This window comes from Arvicanthis niloticus, chromosome 8 (assembly GCF_011762505.2).
Source record: "Arvicanthis niloticus isolate mArvNil1 chromosome 8, mArvNil1.pat.X, whole genome shotgun sequence".
NCBI classification, from domain to species: domain Eukaryota; kingdom Metazoa; phylum Chordata; class Mammalia; order Rodentia; family Muridae; genus Arvicanthis; species Arvicanthis niloticus.
In genome coordinates, this window is record NC_047665.1 from 12,889,736 (window position 1) to 12,909,876 (window position 20,141).

General features: G+C 44.1%; 1 long non-coding RNA gene across 2 annotated transcripts; it reads right to left on the minus strand.

The window, feature by feature from the left end:
- Positions 1–4,455: 4,455 nt before the first annotated feature.
- Positions 4,456–19,703, minus strand: LOC143443260 (uncharacterized). 2 transcript variants are annotated; one of them, XR_013112066.1, is made up of 5 exons: positions 19,580–19,693; positions 18,587–18,724; positions 15,882–15,996; positions 8,099–11,266; positions 4,456–4,661 (listed from the first exon to the last, which is right to left on the minus strand). It is a non-coding gene; the product is annotated as an uncharacterized LOC143443260 (long non-coding RNA). The 2 variants fall into 2 exon arrangements; XR_013112065.1 differs by lacking the exon at positions 18,587–18,724 and having other exon boundaries at positions 19,580–19,703.
- Between the last annotated feature and the right edge of the window lie 438 nt (positions 19,704–20,141).

A 20,141-nucleotide genomic window follows, 5' to 3' on the forward strand; every position in this document is an offset into this window, starting at 1 on the left:
CACACATACACACACACACATTCACAGACACATACACACAGATGCACATAGATACACACATACATACACACACACATTCACAGACACGTACACACACAGATGCACATAGATACATACATACATACATACACACACACATTCGCAGACACATACACACACAGATGTACATAGATACACACATACATACACACACATTCATAGATACAGAAACACACAGAGATGCACACACACTCACAAATGCACACAAATACTTGTATGCACAGACACAGATACACATAGAGATATACACATATACACAAAAATGTTTAGACTGAGGTTCTGCATATGAGAAGAAATATGATTTTTGCCTTCCTACATCTGGCGTAGTTTGTTTAACAGAATGGTTTTTTACTTTCACTCTTTTTCTCTAGAATGCCATAATTTCACGTTTCCTCACAGCTGAATAAAGTTCCACTGAGGATGTGACCACACTTCCTGTATTCTATCATCTGCTGATGGACATCTAGTCTGACTCATGCCTTTGTTATCATAATTGATGCTGCAGTAAGCCGCAAGCATCTCTGTCTATTGACTTTAGAACTCTTTGTTACGTATCTAGGAGTGGTCACGCCCAGTCAGATGATAGTTCTATTCTCGGCTTTTCTTTGTGGCACCTCCTTGTGGTTTCCACCATGATTAGACTTTACTTCTGGCAGCCTTGTGGTGCAGCTTCTGTCAAACTGTCTTCAGCCATCACTGTTTTCTAGCTTCCAAAAGTTTTGTTGTCTCTTTGTAAGTTCATGCATTTAAAAAAAAAACAAAACAAAAACCAAAAACCAAAAAACAAAAAACAAACCCAACCCACCTTCATAGACTATCATCTGACTGAGGTTTGGGAACGGAGGGCTCTGAGTACCACCTTTGAATGGAAGTCGCTGTATTTCATTCTTTGATCCATTAAGAACTTCTTTGGGTGTATAGTAAGTGGGATTTTATCCCCCCACTACCACCCCCACCTCCAACACTTTAAAAATTATTCTCTAAAAATGGGCAAAATGGCTTGGAGGGTAAAATGTTCACTGCACATGTACAAGGACCTGAGTTAGGATTCTCCAGTACCCACAAAATGAAAGCTGGGTGTGATGACACACATCTGTAACTGTGGCACTGTGACTGACAGATCCCAGGACTCAGTGGCCAGCCAAAATATCGGAAATGGTGAAATTCAGGATTTGAAACCCTGTCTCAAATAAATAACCTGGAGAGTGATAGAGGCCAGTCCATCTTCAACCTTTGCCGACATAGTATTTCCCAGCCATTCTTGTCTCTATCAACACATTTGAATAATGTTCTTCCTCGGACCTGAGCTACCTCTCCCTGTTGTGCCGAGGTCCCTTCTCTGCATCATTTATTTCATGCACACACTGACTTGTCATTTCACCAATTTCCCACTATTACATCTGTACCATGATCATTCTGAACATTTACAAGGAAATGAATAGAACTAAAAAAAAATCACAAATTTGCTTTATTAGAGTTACTGAAGTGTTGGGAATGGGTGTCTTTGAGAATACACATACACAGAGGGGACTTGGAAACACAGATTCTCCTGAACTTCAGCCCTCTTGGAAAGTAATTCAGCATTTATCAGAATTAGCCCACCACTGATGCTGGCGCTGTGCCCATGCTGACTCAGCACTTTATACGGCTAAGCTGTGTCACCGAGAGAATAAATACTTCATTTGTCCACTTACCTAGGAACTCCCCTGACTCACTGATGTCACACAGATAGCCAAGGACTTTAACACCTTGGTCACGAGTTTCTTTAGAGGACGTTATACTGGGTTTAAACTGTTCCAAAGCTTCAAAGCAGGCTGTTATACTTCAGGCTTATACTGATTTGTCCACGATGAAAGTTGAGTGGTAAAAATTTCTTTCCCCTCGACTTATATTTTTTAAATTTTCAATAAGGGCATCCTTTACATTTCGTAGGGTACCCGAAGGCATTGCGTATTATTTGCCATTATTACTGAGATTATCATTATACTGAAATTGCCAATGACTGATGGGGATGTGTAGGAAGCCATTTATTTTTCCTCTACTTGATCCCTACTACAAAGAAATAGAACGTGATATTAGTTCCCAGGGATTGTTTATTCCTTCATTTTAAAAACTGGCAACTATTTATTTATTATTACTGCTGTTGCTACTGTTTTTCAGTGCTGGAAATGTCCAGCATGTTATCTCCCATTCATCCACATTCAAATTCCTGATTTTTTTAATTTTTTTATTTTTTTTATGAACAGAGGTTAATGGGGTCAAATACTTAGAATCTGTGTACATCTGGAAAATCTCTTGTGCTTGGGCAAATGTCAATCAGGAATAGAAGTGCAGTCTCACATACTTTGAGAGCTAACAATGTGCTGTTGTTCACCGGTCTTTCTCCATGATTCCTGCTTCTGTGGGTGATCTGGATTTTCTCTCAGAATGCCATGAGGACCTCCCTGTTCTTTCCTGAGAGTTTGGAAACCTCATTAACAGGAGCCTAAGATTCCAAAGTTTCAACCCAGAGACCTGTGTAGTTTCTTAGTTCACCGCTCTGTGTATGCCTACCTCGTAATTCTTATCATCTCTCCTCTACAGAGAGGGAGTTTTGAAGAATTCTGTTTTTGTCTTTGGGAACTCCATAGTCTACGGGAGATTTGGAGAGTAAGGGGGCTGGTAAGGTGGCTCTTTGGGTAAAAGTCCTTGCCACACAGAAAGGATGACCCAGAGTTTCATTTCTGTAACCCAGGTGACAAAGGCTGGAAGGAACATCATCCCAACTCCCTACAGTGAGATGGGAGGTGGAGGCTGGAGAATCCCCAGTCAGTGTGTGGGCCAGCAAGAGCACACAGCAGCAGCAGAAGCCAGAGAGGCTGTGCTGTAATAGGGAGGAGGGAGGGAACCAGCTCCAGCGAGTTGTCTTCTGACTTCCACAAGTAGGTTTTGGCACGTACATAGATGCATACGCATATGTGTGCACGCCTGCATGCACATGCAGAGATTAACAACAGTAATAACTAAACATTTCAAACAAATTTAAATGGGCTTAGGATGGGAGTGAGGGTAAAGGGAGTCTGTCTTAGTCAAGGCTTCTGCACAAAACACCATGACCAAGAAGCAAGTTGGGGAGGAAAGGGTTTATTTAGCTTACACTTCCACATTGCTGTTCATCACCAAAGGCAATCAAGACTGGAAACTGGAGGCAGGAGCTGATGCAGAGGCCATGGAGGGATGTTACTTACTGGCTTGCTTCCCCTAGCTTGCTCAGTTGGCTTTCTTATAGAACCCAGGACTACCAGCCCAGAGATGGACCACCCACAATGGGCTGGGCCCTCCCACTTTGAGAAAATGCCTTCCAGCTGGGTCTCATGGAGGCATTTCCTCAAGGGAGGCTCCTTTCTCTGTGATAACTCCAGCTTGTGTCAAAATGACACACAAAACTAGGCAGTACGGAGTCTGAGAAATTCTAAAGAACCCTTCACACCTTGTCCTAACACGGTTTCCTCATTGTAACTGACCAGGAACAACATCTCCATCTCTTCTATATTTTGTGTATCAGTTTGAAGACCCTGTTTTTCTGTAAGTAGTTTCTGCAACAGCAGGTTATTTACTGCAGGTTCCCGAACACCTTCAAAGAATATATATAGAGAGAACCAGCTCCTGTGGCCCTGCCTATAGCCCCCTGCTTGGCAAGGTGGGGTGAGGGGACTTGGGTAAAGGAATTTGAAACATTTTTAGGAAGTCTTGTCTTTTGAGATAGGATCGTGGCCTGAACCTGGAGCTTACCAACAGGATAGGATGGCTGCTCCACAAACCCCAAGCATCCACTTCTCTCTGCCTCCCCAGCACTGAGATTACAAATCTGTGCCACCATGACAAGCCTTAAAAACACAAAACAAAACCAACCAAATAAAACAAAACAGAAACCCCAGCCTGGGCTCTGAGGATCAAAACTCAAGGGCAACTCCTTTACTAAATGAGCTATCTCCTCACCCACTGTACTTTCCTCTTAACATAAAAAGACAGTAGATGGTTGCTAAGCAACAATACCCAAGGTTGCCTCCTGGCCTCTACATGCATGTGCAAATGCATTCAAGGGTGTACAGCTATCCAGACACAAGAGAGAGGGATGGAGAGAGAGAGGAGGGGAGAGATAGGGGAGGGGAGAGATAGGGGAGGGAAGAAATAGGGGAGGGGAGAGAAACGGAGGTAGGAAGGGAGGGAGGGAATAAGGCTCATGTCTTGGGTAGGATGAAGACTTTGGAAATTTGGAGGGGAACAGAATGGCTCCATGAAAGGTAGATTCCAGGCTGTGGGAGCAAGCAACCAAGGCTGAGCTAATGGTGTGTAGTCCTGCTCTGTGCTGGGAAGAAAGCACCCTTCATCCTTCCAGGCAGAAAGAAACTCACATTTCATCCAGGGGCGGTGAACTGCTTCCTTAACTTGGTATTCACATTTTTATTTTAATTTCAAAATAAATATTCCATTTCTTTTAGCAATCAAAGTCTTAGTCCTAAATGTTTATTTTTTATTATAACCAGATGGGAATTACAAATTTTTCTGTTCCGTAGCATAGACTTCACGTTGGATGTCTGGTTAATCTCTTAGGTAGACTGAATAAATTCTCCTGGGTTTTCCTGAAGAAGAAGAAATGAAATAAATTAAATCCAGTTGCACATTGTTACGTTAGACTTTTTTTTTAACCCTAAGTCTCAAAATTTATAGCTCTTTAAAAATAGCAAAACCTAACATCTTGAGAAGCTGAAGTTTCAATATTGGAAAGCTAGTGGATGGTAAAAGCAAACTAACGAAACCAGTATGTGGCTTTGGCAAATGATTCTGTGTTGATTTATTCCTGTGGGAAGTGAGTTGTATTTGAAAGGTAATCTCTGTGTGGCCTTCCTTCTTGACTCAAGCTGACACAGGACCCTTTACATGGCTGCCCTGCTTGCAAAGTCACCCTCACCGGTACTGAGCCGAGCATATGGATCTAGTTTAAATACCATCAAATTGCTTCATCAAAAGTTCACTGCCAGCCCAGCCTAGTAGTACTAGCCTGTGGTTTCATCACTCAGGACATAGGAGGATCAGAGAGCAGGTTGGGCTAAATACTGAGACCTTATCTTTAAAAAAAAATTCATAAGAGTAGCAGTGGAAACATTTAAAAATAATTGTAATCATTTTTAATTGGAATGAGAATTATGAAGAATATAACATGATCTTTTCCCTTGTCTCCGCTATTGAAGACATTATAGCAAATCTCTGAGCAGGTCTTGATTGGATGAGATTTTCCACACAGCTCACATGGCTTTCTAAGAAAAGTGCCAAATTTGTGACAATTTCCCCAAAGTGGTTGGCATTCTTGGGATGGAGGTCTGATCACAGGGAAGTAAACCGTTCTCACAAACTCTCTCTGAAATAGCAGTTTCAAGGGACCAGAATCCTTTGTACGAAACCACCAAATGGCTGGCATCAGGCTGAGATGCTCACACACCCAGGGCACACTCCTGAGGACCTCATAGGCTCTGGCAGCCTCTTGCTGTAGAGTGTGTGGGGTAACCACTGGGCTACACATCTCCTTCTATACCCAGTGCCTAAAGGTGAGCTGGCTCTTTAATTCTTGTCATTTTGTTCCATTTCCTGGTTACTTTGTGGTGGTAGCCGGGCGCAGTGACACATGTTAACAATTGCAGAGTTGGGAGGACGGGATCCTTGGCCTTCACTGGACAGCCAGTCTTGCCTACACAGACCAATAAGAGACTCTGTCTCAAAAAACAAGGTGGACAGAACCTGAGGAGTGATGTGGGGTTCTACTCTGGCCCTACTCCCTATCATGCAACCCTCCATTAACGCCCCCCCACCCCCCCCAGTCACACACTCACAGTATTATCACTAATTAAAATGTTTTCTTCTGAGCTGAGGGGGTTTGCAGCTCCATTCGGGGAGCAACTGTGTCAACTGGCCAGACCCCCTGGAGCTCCTGGGGACTGGACCACCAGCCAAAAAGTACACATTGAGGGACCCATGGATATGGCTGCATATGTGGCAGAGGATGGCCTTGTTGGATGTCAGTGGAAGGAGTGGCCCTTGGGCCTGAGGGTGTTCGATGCTCCAGTGTAGGGGAATGCCAGGTGGGAAGACAGGAGTGAGTGAGTGGGTGGGTGGGGTAGCACCCTCATAGAGGCAGAGGGAGGAGGAATGTGATAGGGGGTTTCTAAAGGGGAGACCTGGAAAAGAGAAAACAATTGAAATGTACATAAAGAAAATATCCAATTAAAAAAAAAACATTTGAAATGTAAGTAAATAAAATATCCAATAAAAAATGTTCTCTTCTGTTATATGTGTTTTCCCTATTTTGCTCTTGGTAAAATAAAAATACGTCCCTCATTTTGGGGATAGAATATTTTCATCCCTAAACACTGTTAGTCATATGTATTGTTTTTCCACCTTTTTCTATTTCTTGTAGAATCTCCATTTTTCTTTCCCGACTTTTGGATTGACTGTATTGCAAAGGGTAAGGAAGGCCTTTTCTCTGGATTTCATTGGCTCTCCAAACGCATTTAAGAGTAAAATATGGGGAAAGACTTGGAATCTTCAGCGATTGTAAAAAAGAAAAACCTGAAAAGTTCGCAAGAAAAAGTACCACTGCAGAAGTTTCCAAAATAAATAAATAAACAAACAAACAAACAAACAAACAAACTGCTGCATATAAAAAGTGTTTAAGTGGAGTTAACCTACAAGGAAGCATGATACTCCTACGACTCACAGAGGCTAGCCAGTAAAAAGCCCAGTGCCAGGAATGGGTCACCTCATGTGGATTTGTGGAACAGTGAGGCCCCGTAGCCCCTTAAATGATGCTGGCTTTTGCCAAGGCTCTCGGTTACTACCCAGAGCGTGACAGCGAGAGGCTATCACTGAAGACGCCACACACTTGAATCATAGAACACGGAGAAAGCAAGCTGGTAAGTGAGCTTCACCCCCTACTGCTTAGCTCTCACAATTCTGGAAGGTGCTATGCAAACCACTGAGGAAACAAATCCTCAGTCTCACCAAGCTGTGAACCCTGCAAATTCCAATGACTCCTGTCTGGGAAGGCAAGCCCTCTGGAGCCATAGTGGCAGAAATGGCTTGCGAGTAACCAACCACTTTCCGACCGAATGTAAGTCCTGCTCTGAAGATGAAACCCTTGCCTGGCACTGTTGGAACCAAGATCCTACAGCTGTGTGAGAACCTACCAGCATTACTCTGTTAAAAGGACATAGCCCCCAGTTGAGGGAGGGGCCACCCACCCATCTCAAAATTTTTAATCCAGAATTGTATCTGTCTAAAGGAAACACAGGGACAAAGAGTGGAGCAGAACTAAAGGAAAGGCCATCCAGAGACTGCCCCGTCTTGGGATCCATCTTCAAACACCAAACCTGGACACTATTGCTGATGCCAAGAAGTCCTCCCAGACAGAAACCTAGTATGGCCGTCCTCTGAGAGGCTCCACCAGCATCTGACTAGGACAGATGCAGATACAGCCAACCATGGAACTGAGTTTGGGGCCCCCAAATGGAAGAGTTAGTGGGAGGACTGAAGGAGCTGAAGGGAATTGCAACCCCATAGGAAGAACAACAATATCAACTAACCAGACCCCCAGAGCTCCCAGGGACTAAACCAACAACCAAACATATGTAGCAGAGGATTGCCTTATCTGGCATCAGTGGGAGGGGAGGCCCTTGGTCCTGTGGAGGTGTGTTGCCCCAGCATAAGGGGATGCTAGAGGGGTGAGGTGGGAGTGGGTTGGTGGGTGGGTGGGGGAGCACCCTCTTAGAGGCAAAGGAGAGGGGCATGGGATGGAGTTTGTGGGGGGGGGGAGACTGGGAAGGGGGACAGCATTTGAGAGGTAAATAAATAAAAAAAATTTGAGAAAAAAAGGACATAGCATTAATAAATCATAATGATTTATTATATTCATAGGTTATTACTTTGGCCCCTAGAGAAACTTCCTATTATAGGAGATGACAGTTAACACAAAGACCCACAACTAGTCAAGGCAAAGAATAAGAAACTGCAGAGTTCTCAAACTTACATGGGACGTTTGTAACACATCTTCACTTCCCAGGGATCAGGAATCACTGTGGAAGAGACAGCAGAGAGTTTATGGGAACCTAAGGTGGTAGGTGATTGCAGAAAATAGTATTTTCTGGATGACAGACAGTCATGGATTCTCCGTGGTTGTAACAGCATGCACAAGATTTTCAAGCTCAAGCCAGAATGACTGCCAGCACAGAGGGGGAGGTGGTCACAACCCCACGTGATGAACACCATGGAGGTGGAACTGCAGTGGTGGGCAAGTGAGCTTCTTGGAGATTGTCCAGCATCTTGTGTAGCTGCGATGGCTGTATCTTGAGACACAGCCCCAGGATGTTCATCTCTGGATTGCTTCTTGCTGCTGCTGTGCCTTCTCATGCTTGTTGTTGCTATATTCTTCCCGTATCTAGCATGGTGTGATTGGGCACAGGGAGAGACCCTCACTGTCTATAGTCTTGTGTGACTGCTTCTTGGGAGACAGCCCACTTTACTGGGAAATTTTCCTACAGATCAATATGGAGATGGAGTTTCATGGAATAATGTTGTTTAGATGAAGTAATGATTTTCCCAGAATTCCTGATTTGATTTAAATAGTTTTAGGAAGTTTGGTTAGTGGGTAGAAAGTTTAAGGAGATAGTTTAGGCTGTTTTGCCAGAAAGATGTAATAAAGTTAGAATCAAGAATAGAACGTGCCCTCTCCTTGTACAGTAGTAAAGTCTTCAGAGGTTAGAGGAGGGGCACAGTGAGTGAGCTTTCATGCGCTACAAACACATAACTGTACTTGGAAGAGAAAATAGGCTTGGGATGAGCTAATGATCAAAGAAAACATTCATTCTGGGTTGGGTCTGAGTTATTTGATCTTGTGATCTGGGGATATGGTCACAGGTTTCAGTGTACCCCATGAAAAGACAGGGTTATGAACAAGGAGTAAATAATTCTATTGTGAGTATAAGAATAGAGAATAGATGACTAGCAAGATTAGTTGAACAAGACTTCAAAAATAAGCCATAAGACAAGCAATCTGTTTCTTGGTAAATACAAATTGTCGTCAGCTAAGCACAGGGAGAAACACTTGCTTCAACTTTGTTAATCAACAAGAGAGTTACTGCTTTGAGGTTACAATGAATTCGGGGAGAGAAAGATAGACAGAAATGTTCAGTTATGTCGTTTCAAGAAAAAGATGCATAATCAATAATCCTGTTGTTGAAATTTCCTTTTGTGCAATGATTTTTAATGTGTTTTGAAGGATATGTTTTTGTGGTAGTTGTTTTTGGAGAATATGTAACCCATGGCTGTGAGGTGATTTAGGTGGTATGAAATGGCTAAGAGGGGAAAAAAAAGTTGTTGGAGCTTGTTTCATCCACTGTGTGTGTGTGTGTGTGAGAGAGAGAGAGAGAGAGAGAGAGAGAGAGAGAGAGAGAGAGAGAGAGGTTAGAGGTTTTGTTATTTTAATTTCCATTGATGAGAAAAATGTTGAAACAAAGGACTGGAGTGAAGACAAGCTGACTGGTATTTTAAAGTTAAAACAGTACCGACGTGTACTAATAAAACCCAGTGGGCTCCAAGAACTGCAGGCTTGTGTGAGGTTATAAAGATCCTGGTTTTATGAACTGTTTGGACCCAGTCTGCACTGGATGGGTATTTCTCTGGTTAGACCAGGCTTTTGCACTGGGCATATAGGAGTGGCTCACATAGGCTCTTTGTGTCTACACATCCACGTTTCAAATGATCAAATCTCCAAGCACAAACCTGGGAATCCAGACCCCGGTGCTGCAGTCATAACTCCTGTCACTGCTGTGGAGTGTTCATGCTTACAAGTTCTAATGGAGCCTAAGCAGACTTCGAAGTCTAAACACCAGCTTACAGGAAACACAGGGAGCAGAGGAATGTCTAAGCTACATTATGAGAAAGCAATTCATCAAGATCTAGACTGTGGAAAATTGAGCTGCCCAAACATATGGTGTGAAACCCAGGAACAAGGACAGCGTTGCATACCGAGGGGCTTTGGACACTGATAGATCTCTCACACTCTGTTGGAGCCCGTTTGAACAGACCAAATATACAAAGCTCTTTTTCTCTCTTTTGAGAAAATTAGGGAGATTTTTAAAACAAAGTGGGTATCAGATGACATCAAGGTGATTTATTTGGGGAAGTAATACTAACACATCAGGCTTAAGACTTTAAAAACGACTTATCTTTTAGAACAGTATATGACCCCTTTAAGAGTGAAATTCTAGAATTTACTTTAAAATGCTCCAGGGAAACACTGGGCAGAAGACAAAATGAGACGTGGAAAACAGATAAAACTGAGGTGAAAAAATGTTGCCAGTACTTGAGGCTGCATGGCAGAAATATAGAAATGTGTTGTATGCTTTATCAACTTCTGTGTGCTTGAAAACCTCCAGACAAAAAGCTTGAAGAAACAACACATATTGACTATGTAGGGAAGGAGAGGGGAGGGAGGAAGAGAACTGAAGGGGTGGGGAGAAAAAGAAAGGAAGTGGAAGAGGAGGGGCTTGGAGCACTCACATAAAAAGCGAGGTACAATGGCATCTGTCTGTAGCTTCAGTGAAGAGGGGAACAGAGATGGGAAGGTCCCTGGACCTTGCTGATCAGACAAGCTGAACTGGTTCAAAAACCAAGATAGAGAATGATAGAAAAAGATAGGTACCATTCACTCTGACCTCCACACACCACACACACGTGTGCACAGGCACTCGCACACACATGAATACACATATATACACAGGTAATTATATGCACATGAACACACACACACACACACACACACACACACAGGTAATTATATGCACATGAACACACACACACACACACACACACACACACACCCCAAAAAGAAAAATAACGGGAATACAGAGATGTTTCTACAAGCACTGATTCTGGGCTGAGGGCTGACTGCCTATCCAAGTGTGTCTTAATTGTGGGAAAATCTTAATACGTCCAGATGTGAGGAGAGACTAGAAACATCAATCTGTGAGACACACCATCTTTTCTCTTCTGGCCCTTTGTGTGACCTCATTAACTGGCCTGGGCTCTCTGCCTCTGCTGGATTCTTGACACACGTTTCTCACTGGAGAAGTAATATGATCTTAAAAGTGGTTCTTGCTTTTTATTAATCTCTTCCTGGTGACCATCCCTTTTGCATCTGTAAGAAACATAGGCAAAGACTTTTAGCAAATTTCAGGGCCCTCAATGGAATTATTAACCTGCTGCAAGAGGAAGACGGCTGCTGAGAAACTGCCTGATTCTTGGTGGGTTTTCTTTGATTCATTCTCTTTCTGTGCATTAGGCGCCACCCTAAACCTTTGGAGCCAGGGTGTGATCAATCATGGGATTGTGCCCATGAAATTCCATCTGTTCCAGATCAGTCTGTCCACACAGTGAGTGGGAAGACTGAAGAAGATGAATTTTATTTTTCTACTCCTTTGGGGGATGGGTGCACTACCTTCTTCAGCCTCTGGAAGATACAATGTACGGGGGATTGATGGGAGATACAGAGGCTGAATTTAGCCAGGCTATCTATTGTGAACTCCTGGGATCCTCCTGTATCTGCTTCCCAAGTGCTGGGGTGGGTAGCACCACATCCAGCTTTTTACTGGGGATCTGAACTCAGGATCTCAGGCTTGAATCATAAGCACTCTACCACTGAGCCACCTCTTCAGCTCATCTTTGCTTTTCTAACTTATATTTATAGTCATTTGGTACCCCAATTTTTGTTTTTGTTTTCCTGGGTGATTTCGATTTCAAAATGGCCTCCTACAACGGAAGGGATTTCTAGTATTCATGAGCCCAGGAAGGGTGTGGTGTGCTTGGTGCGTGTGAAAATGCACACGCATGTGGGCATGTGTGCATGCCCACATGTGTCTCTGTGCCTGTGTATGTGTGTATAGCTGCGATCAGGGTGAGTTACAAGGCTGCTTATGGCCATAAGTCTGGCTGTCATGAATCAACAGTAAGGTACATCCTGAAAATAGAAGGGAAAATTTGATCATCTTTGTGAGGCCACTGTAAAGCACCCAAGTAACCTCCATAGCCTGTGGTGAAGCTGAAGCCAAGCAAGACTGGGTGGGAATTTGTGGGCTTCTGAAATCATAGCATTGGAATCGGAGGGGGCCTCCATTTTGTAGGGCTAAGGGTTAAAGACATTCTCAGTCCCGGTGACAACGCAAAACACCCAGCTGCTGTGTGTGGGGGATTTTGTTGTTGAAATAGGGTCTTGCTTTGTAGTCCTGGCTGTATGTAGACCAGGCTGGCCTCTCACTTGCAGCCATCCATCCTGGCTTATGTAGACCAGGCTGGCCTCTCACTTGGTATGAGCAATCCTCATACCTAGTACCCACACTCAGTTTGCATTTTGTTATAAAGAAATAAGTCATATAAATATCTATTTGTAATAAAAAATGTCCCATAAGAGACCTGTAAGCAAAAACACGGATGTTAACAAACATATGGATCAAACGTATCATATTAGAGCAGATGACAAATATGTAGCAACTAAGACTTGGTGCCTAATTCTGTGTGCCCAAGAGTAATGGTTCAAGTGGTCCAAACAAGACATTTCTGGGGAATTTTTGAGAACAGACTCCTGCACCCACCATGACCATGCCTTCTGAATTCACCAGTCAGGTCTCATGAAACAGCCATTCCCTGCCCCTTCCATAGCCACATCTCCTGTATCACAGCCAGGCTTCTTATACCAAGGTTGGAGCCACAGGCTTGCCTCCAGTAACAAGGTCAGACCTCCTGCACCATAGCTACACCTCCTGCACCATAGCCCTGCCTCCTGCTCTGGTCTCTGCAGGCTCCAATAGCACCTCGGTTCCATCCTTTCCCCTCACCACTTCAGGCCTTGAAGTGAGGGATCATCCTTTGGAGCTAGCCCTTATGTGCTCCGACTATCTCTTTTTTAATCCCTTACCCTGATTCATCTCTTTGTTGAAATTCTTCTTAACTAATCTTGTCAAGCATCTCCTCTCTTCTTTGGATCTTGCCTGGTGTCTTCTTTCCACTTGCTCGTGGAAGCTGCCTCTCCGCCCACAGAGGCTCCTCTGCTCACATCCATCACCCTCCACTTTTTTGATTTGGTCCCAGAACATGCTTCTTCAGTTCTCCAGCCATTCTGGACAATCATACCCAGCTATTCTTGCCTCGTAATCTTGATTCTTTATATCCTAAATTATACTCGATGTTCTTTTTGTAAACACAGGGACTATGTACATGTCTTGGATTCAGTCTCACCGGAAGTCTTTGTCAATAGCCACTAATAAATTTGAAACATGTGGGTGGCTACAGAGATTTTTCTTTATCTTCTTCCTCTTCTTCCTCCTCCTCCTCTTCCTCCTCTTCATGATGTGTATATATGTTGTGTATTTGGGCACATGTATGCCACTGCACATATGTGGAGGTCAGAAGGCAACTTTCAGGAGGCATCCTCATCTTTTACCATGTGGGCCCGGGAACAAACTCAGGGTACCAGGCCTGGTGATCGGAGGCCTGGTAGATAACTGTCTTGAACAACATCTTACAAGTTCTTTTTTGTTAATTAAAATAATTTTAGGTGTAGACTCATTTTAAAAATCCTAAACCATTGATGTTACGACACGTCCTGTTCTCCATTTCTCTACTGTTTAGTTCTCATAACTTGAACACAGAGTTCCTTTCCTTCACCCAGTCTCTCAATGCTTTTATCCTCAGAGCCTCTCTCTCTCCCCCTCTCTCTCTTCCTCTCTCTCTCTCTTCCTCTCCCTCTCTTCCCCCCTTTTCCCCTCCCCTCTCCTGGTTACTTTTCCTGCTGGACAATTTGACTACTTGTGACTTTACTCGACCCCAACATCAATGGTCCCCAAGGTCTTTCTGTTCCTAGACAAATCTCTTTTGGTCACTCCAGTCCCACATTGCTTGTGATGGTTCACTTGATCATTGTCACTAGAAGTCCAGAGATCAAATTAAACACCATTGCTTGTGTGTCTGCGAGGACATCACAGAGGAGCTCGGCACTGGAACAGGTAAAGGTGGACCACCTTCTCTGCTGTGGGTGAGCCTCCCCCACCCCACTGAAGGCTCAAACAGAGGACCAAGAAGAGGGAACAGGATCACATTCTCCGACCCCTGGTGCTGGTTCCAGGATCTGCTTAGCAGTGACTAACAGTTCCCAGGTCTTCTTAGATGGACTGGAGTCTACTCCATTGGCTTTCTGGATCCCTGCTGTCCGGCCTTTGAACTACAGCAAGTGTGGAATTTCCCAGGTTATGTAGTCATGTGACCCTATTCCTCACAACACATCCATCTAAACAGATACATAAGTGGATAAATGAAAAGATTATTGATTGATAGAGTAGAGATAGATATTTTATATGGCTGTATTTCTTTTACAAAGTCTAATGCACTCTTAAATATTTCTCAGTTTTGTCCTGAATACCCACAGGTTCTACTAAGAGTGAGCCACCATGTGGTTGCTGGGAATTGAACTCAGGACCTCTGGAAGAACAGTCGGTGTTCTTAATCGCTGAGCCATCTCTCCAGCCCCTAGCAGACCATATTTACTCTTGTCAGACTGCTATTGAATTCTCAAAGGTTACATGACTGCTCCCACCTGTGAAAAAGAGGCCCCCAACCTATGACATTATGATTCACACACAGGAAAAATGTATATCTTAGCTGGTCATGGTGGTACATGCCTATAATCCCAGCACCCACAAGACTTAGGTAGGAGAGTCCTAAATTTGAAGCCAGTCTGAGCTTCAAAAAATAAAATAAAAAAGTATTTGTCACCAGACACTATGGAGGGATGGTTCATGATTACACTAACTCTGTGAACCAAGGAGTTTGTTAGCGTTACTTATAGGGGTATGTGTATGGGAGGAATTACTTGATAGGAGCAGAGGTTGTGAGTTTTACAGTTCATTTGGGAAAGGTATCCCCGCAGTTGGGAGCCCAGGAATATCAGTCACGCCACACAACAAACCTCACACGAGATTTATTGGGAAGGACACCAGAGAATAGCCACCTCTGCTCCAGAGAGAAGCAGCAGAGAACTGAGCAGGAGGCAGCATGTATATACAGGGTTTCTGTGGGGGTTTGTGGAGGCGCTTTCCAAGGTAGTCTGGGATTTGTAGTCTGGGAGGTGAGGCTGGGCCACTCCTGAGATTCGAGAGACTGGGTTTGGCCTTTAGAGCAGTCTGGGGGCGGGGCCTGGCCACTCAGGGCTTGGGCCGTTTACAGGAATGATTCAAAGGCATCAATGAAAAGCTCCACCCCAACATGGTGACAGAAAAACGCAACTGTGGAGTTCCTCTCCAAGACTTGCAAGTAGTTCAACGGTTGAGAGAACCTCCTCTCCGCTACCAGAGAATCTGTTCTCTGTAACTCAGCTGAAATTGGTTACTGCTGCCAATAACCTCCAGGAGGGGCCCTGGTGAACCTTGTCTGTTTAGGTTAGCAAATCATGCAAGGTTTGTTTACTTCCCGAGTCTCCTGAGTCACACCTCCGATGGTGGCAGGGATGTTTCTGTTCAGAGGAAACTGCTGTATTAGAGAAGAAGTTTCAATTTTTTGTTTCTTTTTGTTTGTTTTTGTTTTGGGATCCTAATGATGAGGGTTGAGGGTATTTCTTTAAGCCACAACCTCATATTTCACAGGGGACATCATGGAGTCATGACTGGCCAACTATGTGCGGTGAAGACCAAAGCCTTGAAAACAAGAAATGGAGCATACAGCGGTAGCAGGTTCAGTCCCAGAAGCCTCTAGGAAACCTTACTCACGTTCCGAGTCCCGTGCTCATCCTTGGTAGCTGCCCGAATGATCTCTTCTTTTCTCTTAGAGTCTGACCACTTCACAGAGGCTGGCTCAGTGGTGACTTTTCTGCACCATCTTCCCCTGTAAGGAGGGAGGAAGAGAATCTAATCATCATTGTAGAATACTTCTATTCTACATTGGCTTCCCTCTCCCAGCGCACATGTTCAAATGCCTGTCACAGATATTCTCATATAATTTATTGACATTCTTAAAGGTCACATTCCTACACAATTCAAAAGTGTGGCTGTCCACTGGTTGGTTACATCTGTGTTTTTCAAAGGATGGCACTCAACCCAGTCACGAAACTCATTTAGTGAGTGTGATCCACCACGAAGCAGTTTGTTTGTTTGTTTGTTTGTTTACTGTAGACATTTGCTGTCTCACACATCCTCTGGCCAGGACTCGGAGTCCAGATTAGCTAGCCCCTTTACTCAGGTACAATGAAGATGCCGGCTGAGCTGTGTGCTTCATCTGAAATCCCAACAGGGAGCGAAGCCTCTTTCAAATTCATTCAGTTTATCAACAGTTTGTCTCCTCTGGTCCACTTTGCTCAAGGATCCTGCTTTTTGCTAGTGTTAGTCTTGTTACTAGTCTTGTTCCAGACATTGCCTGGGTGTCGGAGTCCTTCTATGGGGTTTTACCACCTGTGGTGTCTCAAATGACTGTTTTCTCACTGGGCCACTCCAGTGTGCTAAGAGAGAATTCATATATAAAATTGCTTAATCACGAAACTAGCACGTGATAATTTTTGCCATATTCTGCTGGCCAGAACAGAAGGCACAGATCCTGCTTTGGGCCAAGAGGACAGGATCATGCATGGTATCAACACGGGGAGGTGCAGGTCAGCGATGATCAACTTAGGTCTGTTCCCACGGCTGCCTTTCTAAACGAAATAGAACGGAATTGCCTGAACTGTTAGGGAGAGCCAACTCAGAGTACAGCCAGCCCTCTGCTGATGTGGGCTCCACAGCACGGGCTCGACCAACTGTGAATTAAGACTATTTGAAAAAGAACGTTTCATCTGTACTGAGCATGGGCAACTTTTCCCCTTGTCCTTATTTCCTGAACATTAGACTGTAATGACTTACATGGTGTTTCCGTGGTCTTGGGTGTGAGCAGTAATTTAGAAACTATTTAACATGTGAAGGCAAATGTAAAGTTCACTGGTAGAACATGTATTTAGTATGTGCAGAGACTTGGGTTCAATCTCTGGCAACACACACACACACATACACACACACACACATACACTGTTCTTTTGTTGTTGTTGTTTTCTCAAGTTAACACAAGCTAGAGTTGTTTAGGGAAAGGGAATCTGAATTGGGAAAATGACCTCACTAGGTTGGCTTGTGGGCAAGTCTATGGGCCATTTTCTTGATTAATGGTCAACGTGAGAGAGTCCGGTTCACTGGGAATAATGCCACTCCTGAACAGGTGTTTCTGGATGGCATAGGCAAACAGGATGAGCTGGGCATGGAGAACAAGCAGCAAGTAGTGTCGTGTCCTTCCATGCCTCTGCTTCAGGGTCTTGCCCAGTGAGAAATCATGCCACCACTAAGATTAATAAAGGAACAACTCCTTAACACTTGGTTCTGGCTAATGTAGCAAAGGGAACAAGCCCAGGATGACAATCCCATCAGTTTATAGTTTCATGGCCTGAAGTTATAGTTTGAGCAATTAAACAGGTTTCTCAGCAGCAGAAATTCCAACGTCTGGTTGTTTGTGGGAGAGATTTACAATGTAACAATATTATTATTGTCATCTGGACACAGACTAGTGCTGCTTTTTTCCAGGCAGCTGTTAACCAAGGTCATCCTGTCTGCCTGGCAGAAATAATGCTTGGTCGGAGAACCAAAGTTTTACTTTATATAACTTAATGTTTCTTAAGTGGGGTTAGTAGATCCCTTATAACATCAACTTACTGTTCTGTTTTTCTACATCACCTTGAGTGCCCATCCTGGCTTCTTTGATGTAGAAGTGTAAGCCACAGAAATTCTTTTCTCCCCATGACAACAGAACAAACCCTAACTAGGACACACACACACACACACACACACACACAAACACACAAACACACAAACACACAAACACACACGCGCACACATACTATAATGGTGGATATATATAGACTCTTAAGAGAATGCTACACAATTTTACATTAAGGACTTAAGTATCAGAGGACTTTGGTGCCTGACCAGGATGCTAGAACCAATCCTTTGCAGATACTCCTGTACTTTTGTCTGAAAAATTCCCCAAAGACCTGTGGTAAGGGTCCTCGAGTCGCTGAAGGCAAATCCCAGACTCAAATAGTATGCAAAAGCCAAGAGTGTTTATTTTGCAGAAACAACTGGTATGCAGGGGTCAGCCATTCAAACAAAACGTTGAAGACCAGAAGAGCCCGCAGGCTCCTTTTAAAAACAAGTAGGGGAATTTTAGGGATGGTTGGGTCATTTTTAATATGATTGGCTAGGTAAGCAGCAATTACATTAGTACATTTTTAACTGGTTGCTATATTGGCTTTACCATTTTTGGTCAGGCCTTAGAGAAATTCCAGGAACTGTCTCAGTCCTTGGGCTGCTTATCTCTCTTGGCTAGATGTCAGGCCACTGCTGATTAATGGCCTATTGTCTGTATTTATTTATTTATTTATTTATTTATTTATTTATTTTACCTTTGCCTGCTTCTTTGGGAAACTGGAGCTTGAGGCCCGAATGGCTGCCTGTTCTAAAATGGAGTGAGTTAGGTCCTCTCACTTATATGGTGAAGGCTTGGTCCAAAGCCCTGGCACCGTCAGCGTAACAGGTAAGACCTAGTGGAAGAAAGTCAGATCACTGTGGACAGGAACTTGAGGGGACACTGGGACCTCACCTCTTTGTCTCCCCCTTCTCTTTTTCTTCTCAGTTGCCATCGGATGAACAGGCCTCCTACCACCACATCCCACCACAGGACACTATGTTGTGTTACCTACCACCACGTCCCACCACAAGACACTCTGTTGTGTTACCTACTACCATGTCCCACCACAAGACACTCTGTTGTGTTACCTACCACCATGTCCCACCACAGGACACTCTGTTGTGTTACCTACCACCACCATGTCCCACCACAGGACATTCTGTTGTGTTAGGCTTAAAGTAACAAGGTTGGGTGACTGTAGATTAAAACCATTGAATGTGTGAGATAGAGAAGGCTTCCTCCTATTTGAGTTAGTCTGTTTGTGTGTTCATGTGTGTGGTTGCACATGGAGGCTGGAGGACATCCTCCTGTGGCATTCCTTATGCATCCTCCCCTTCCTTCTTAGGAGACAAAGTCTCTCATTGGCCTGGAACTCACTAGGTAAGGCAAACTGACTAGCCAGTGAGGCCCAGGGATCACCCTGCTTCCATCTCCCCAACCCTGGGATTTCAAGCTCATCACACCACGCCCATTATTTCCTTTCTTTTTAATAACGTGGGTTCTGGGGACTGAACTCAGGAAAGCATTTTACCAACTGCGACATCTCGTCAGCTTCCCCTTTTCCTTTATGTGCTTAAAAAAACCCTCATGTATTTTATCACAGTGATAGAAAGCTGGCACAGATACTAAGGGATAAATACACAGAGCTTTGAAGATTATGTTGGGGATACACGTGTGCGTGTATGAGATAAGGAAGCGCAATACTCACCGATGGCCTGTGATAAAATAGCTGACAGTGGCTGATCCCCGAGATCCCCTGTAGATACCTAAGAGAGCGGCTACTACGTAGTGCACTGCGCAAGCCCTGGTCCCGCTTGGCTTGTTCTCACTGTTCACTATGCTCCCATGGCAACCAGGAGAAGAAAAAAAAACATTCTCCAGCCTGCTCAACTCCGCTTCTGCTGGCACTGGTCGTAGCTATCACCTTTGCAAGATTCTCAGAAGACTTCCAGGACTACACATCCTCGGAAGCAGAGATGTCCAGGCTTTTGACATTGTAATTTAACACTGTCACCTACCCCTCTGTTGTTGGGTTGCCTTCACAGCTAGCCTTGGGTACATGAATCTCACAGACGACACTTCAGATGTCCCTCATGTGTTCTCATTGAATGCTCCTGTGTATGGAGCATTCAATGACCCTTGCTGTGTATATGCAGTCCAGAGAACGTGGTCTCCGTGTGCCCCCTTTTCCTATGAGGGATCTGATCATGTCTGTGTCTGGTTAGTCCGTGTCTGCAATGCCCATATAGACCCTGCTTCTGGCATTACCA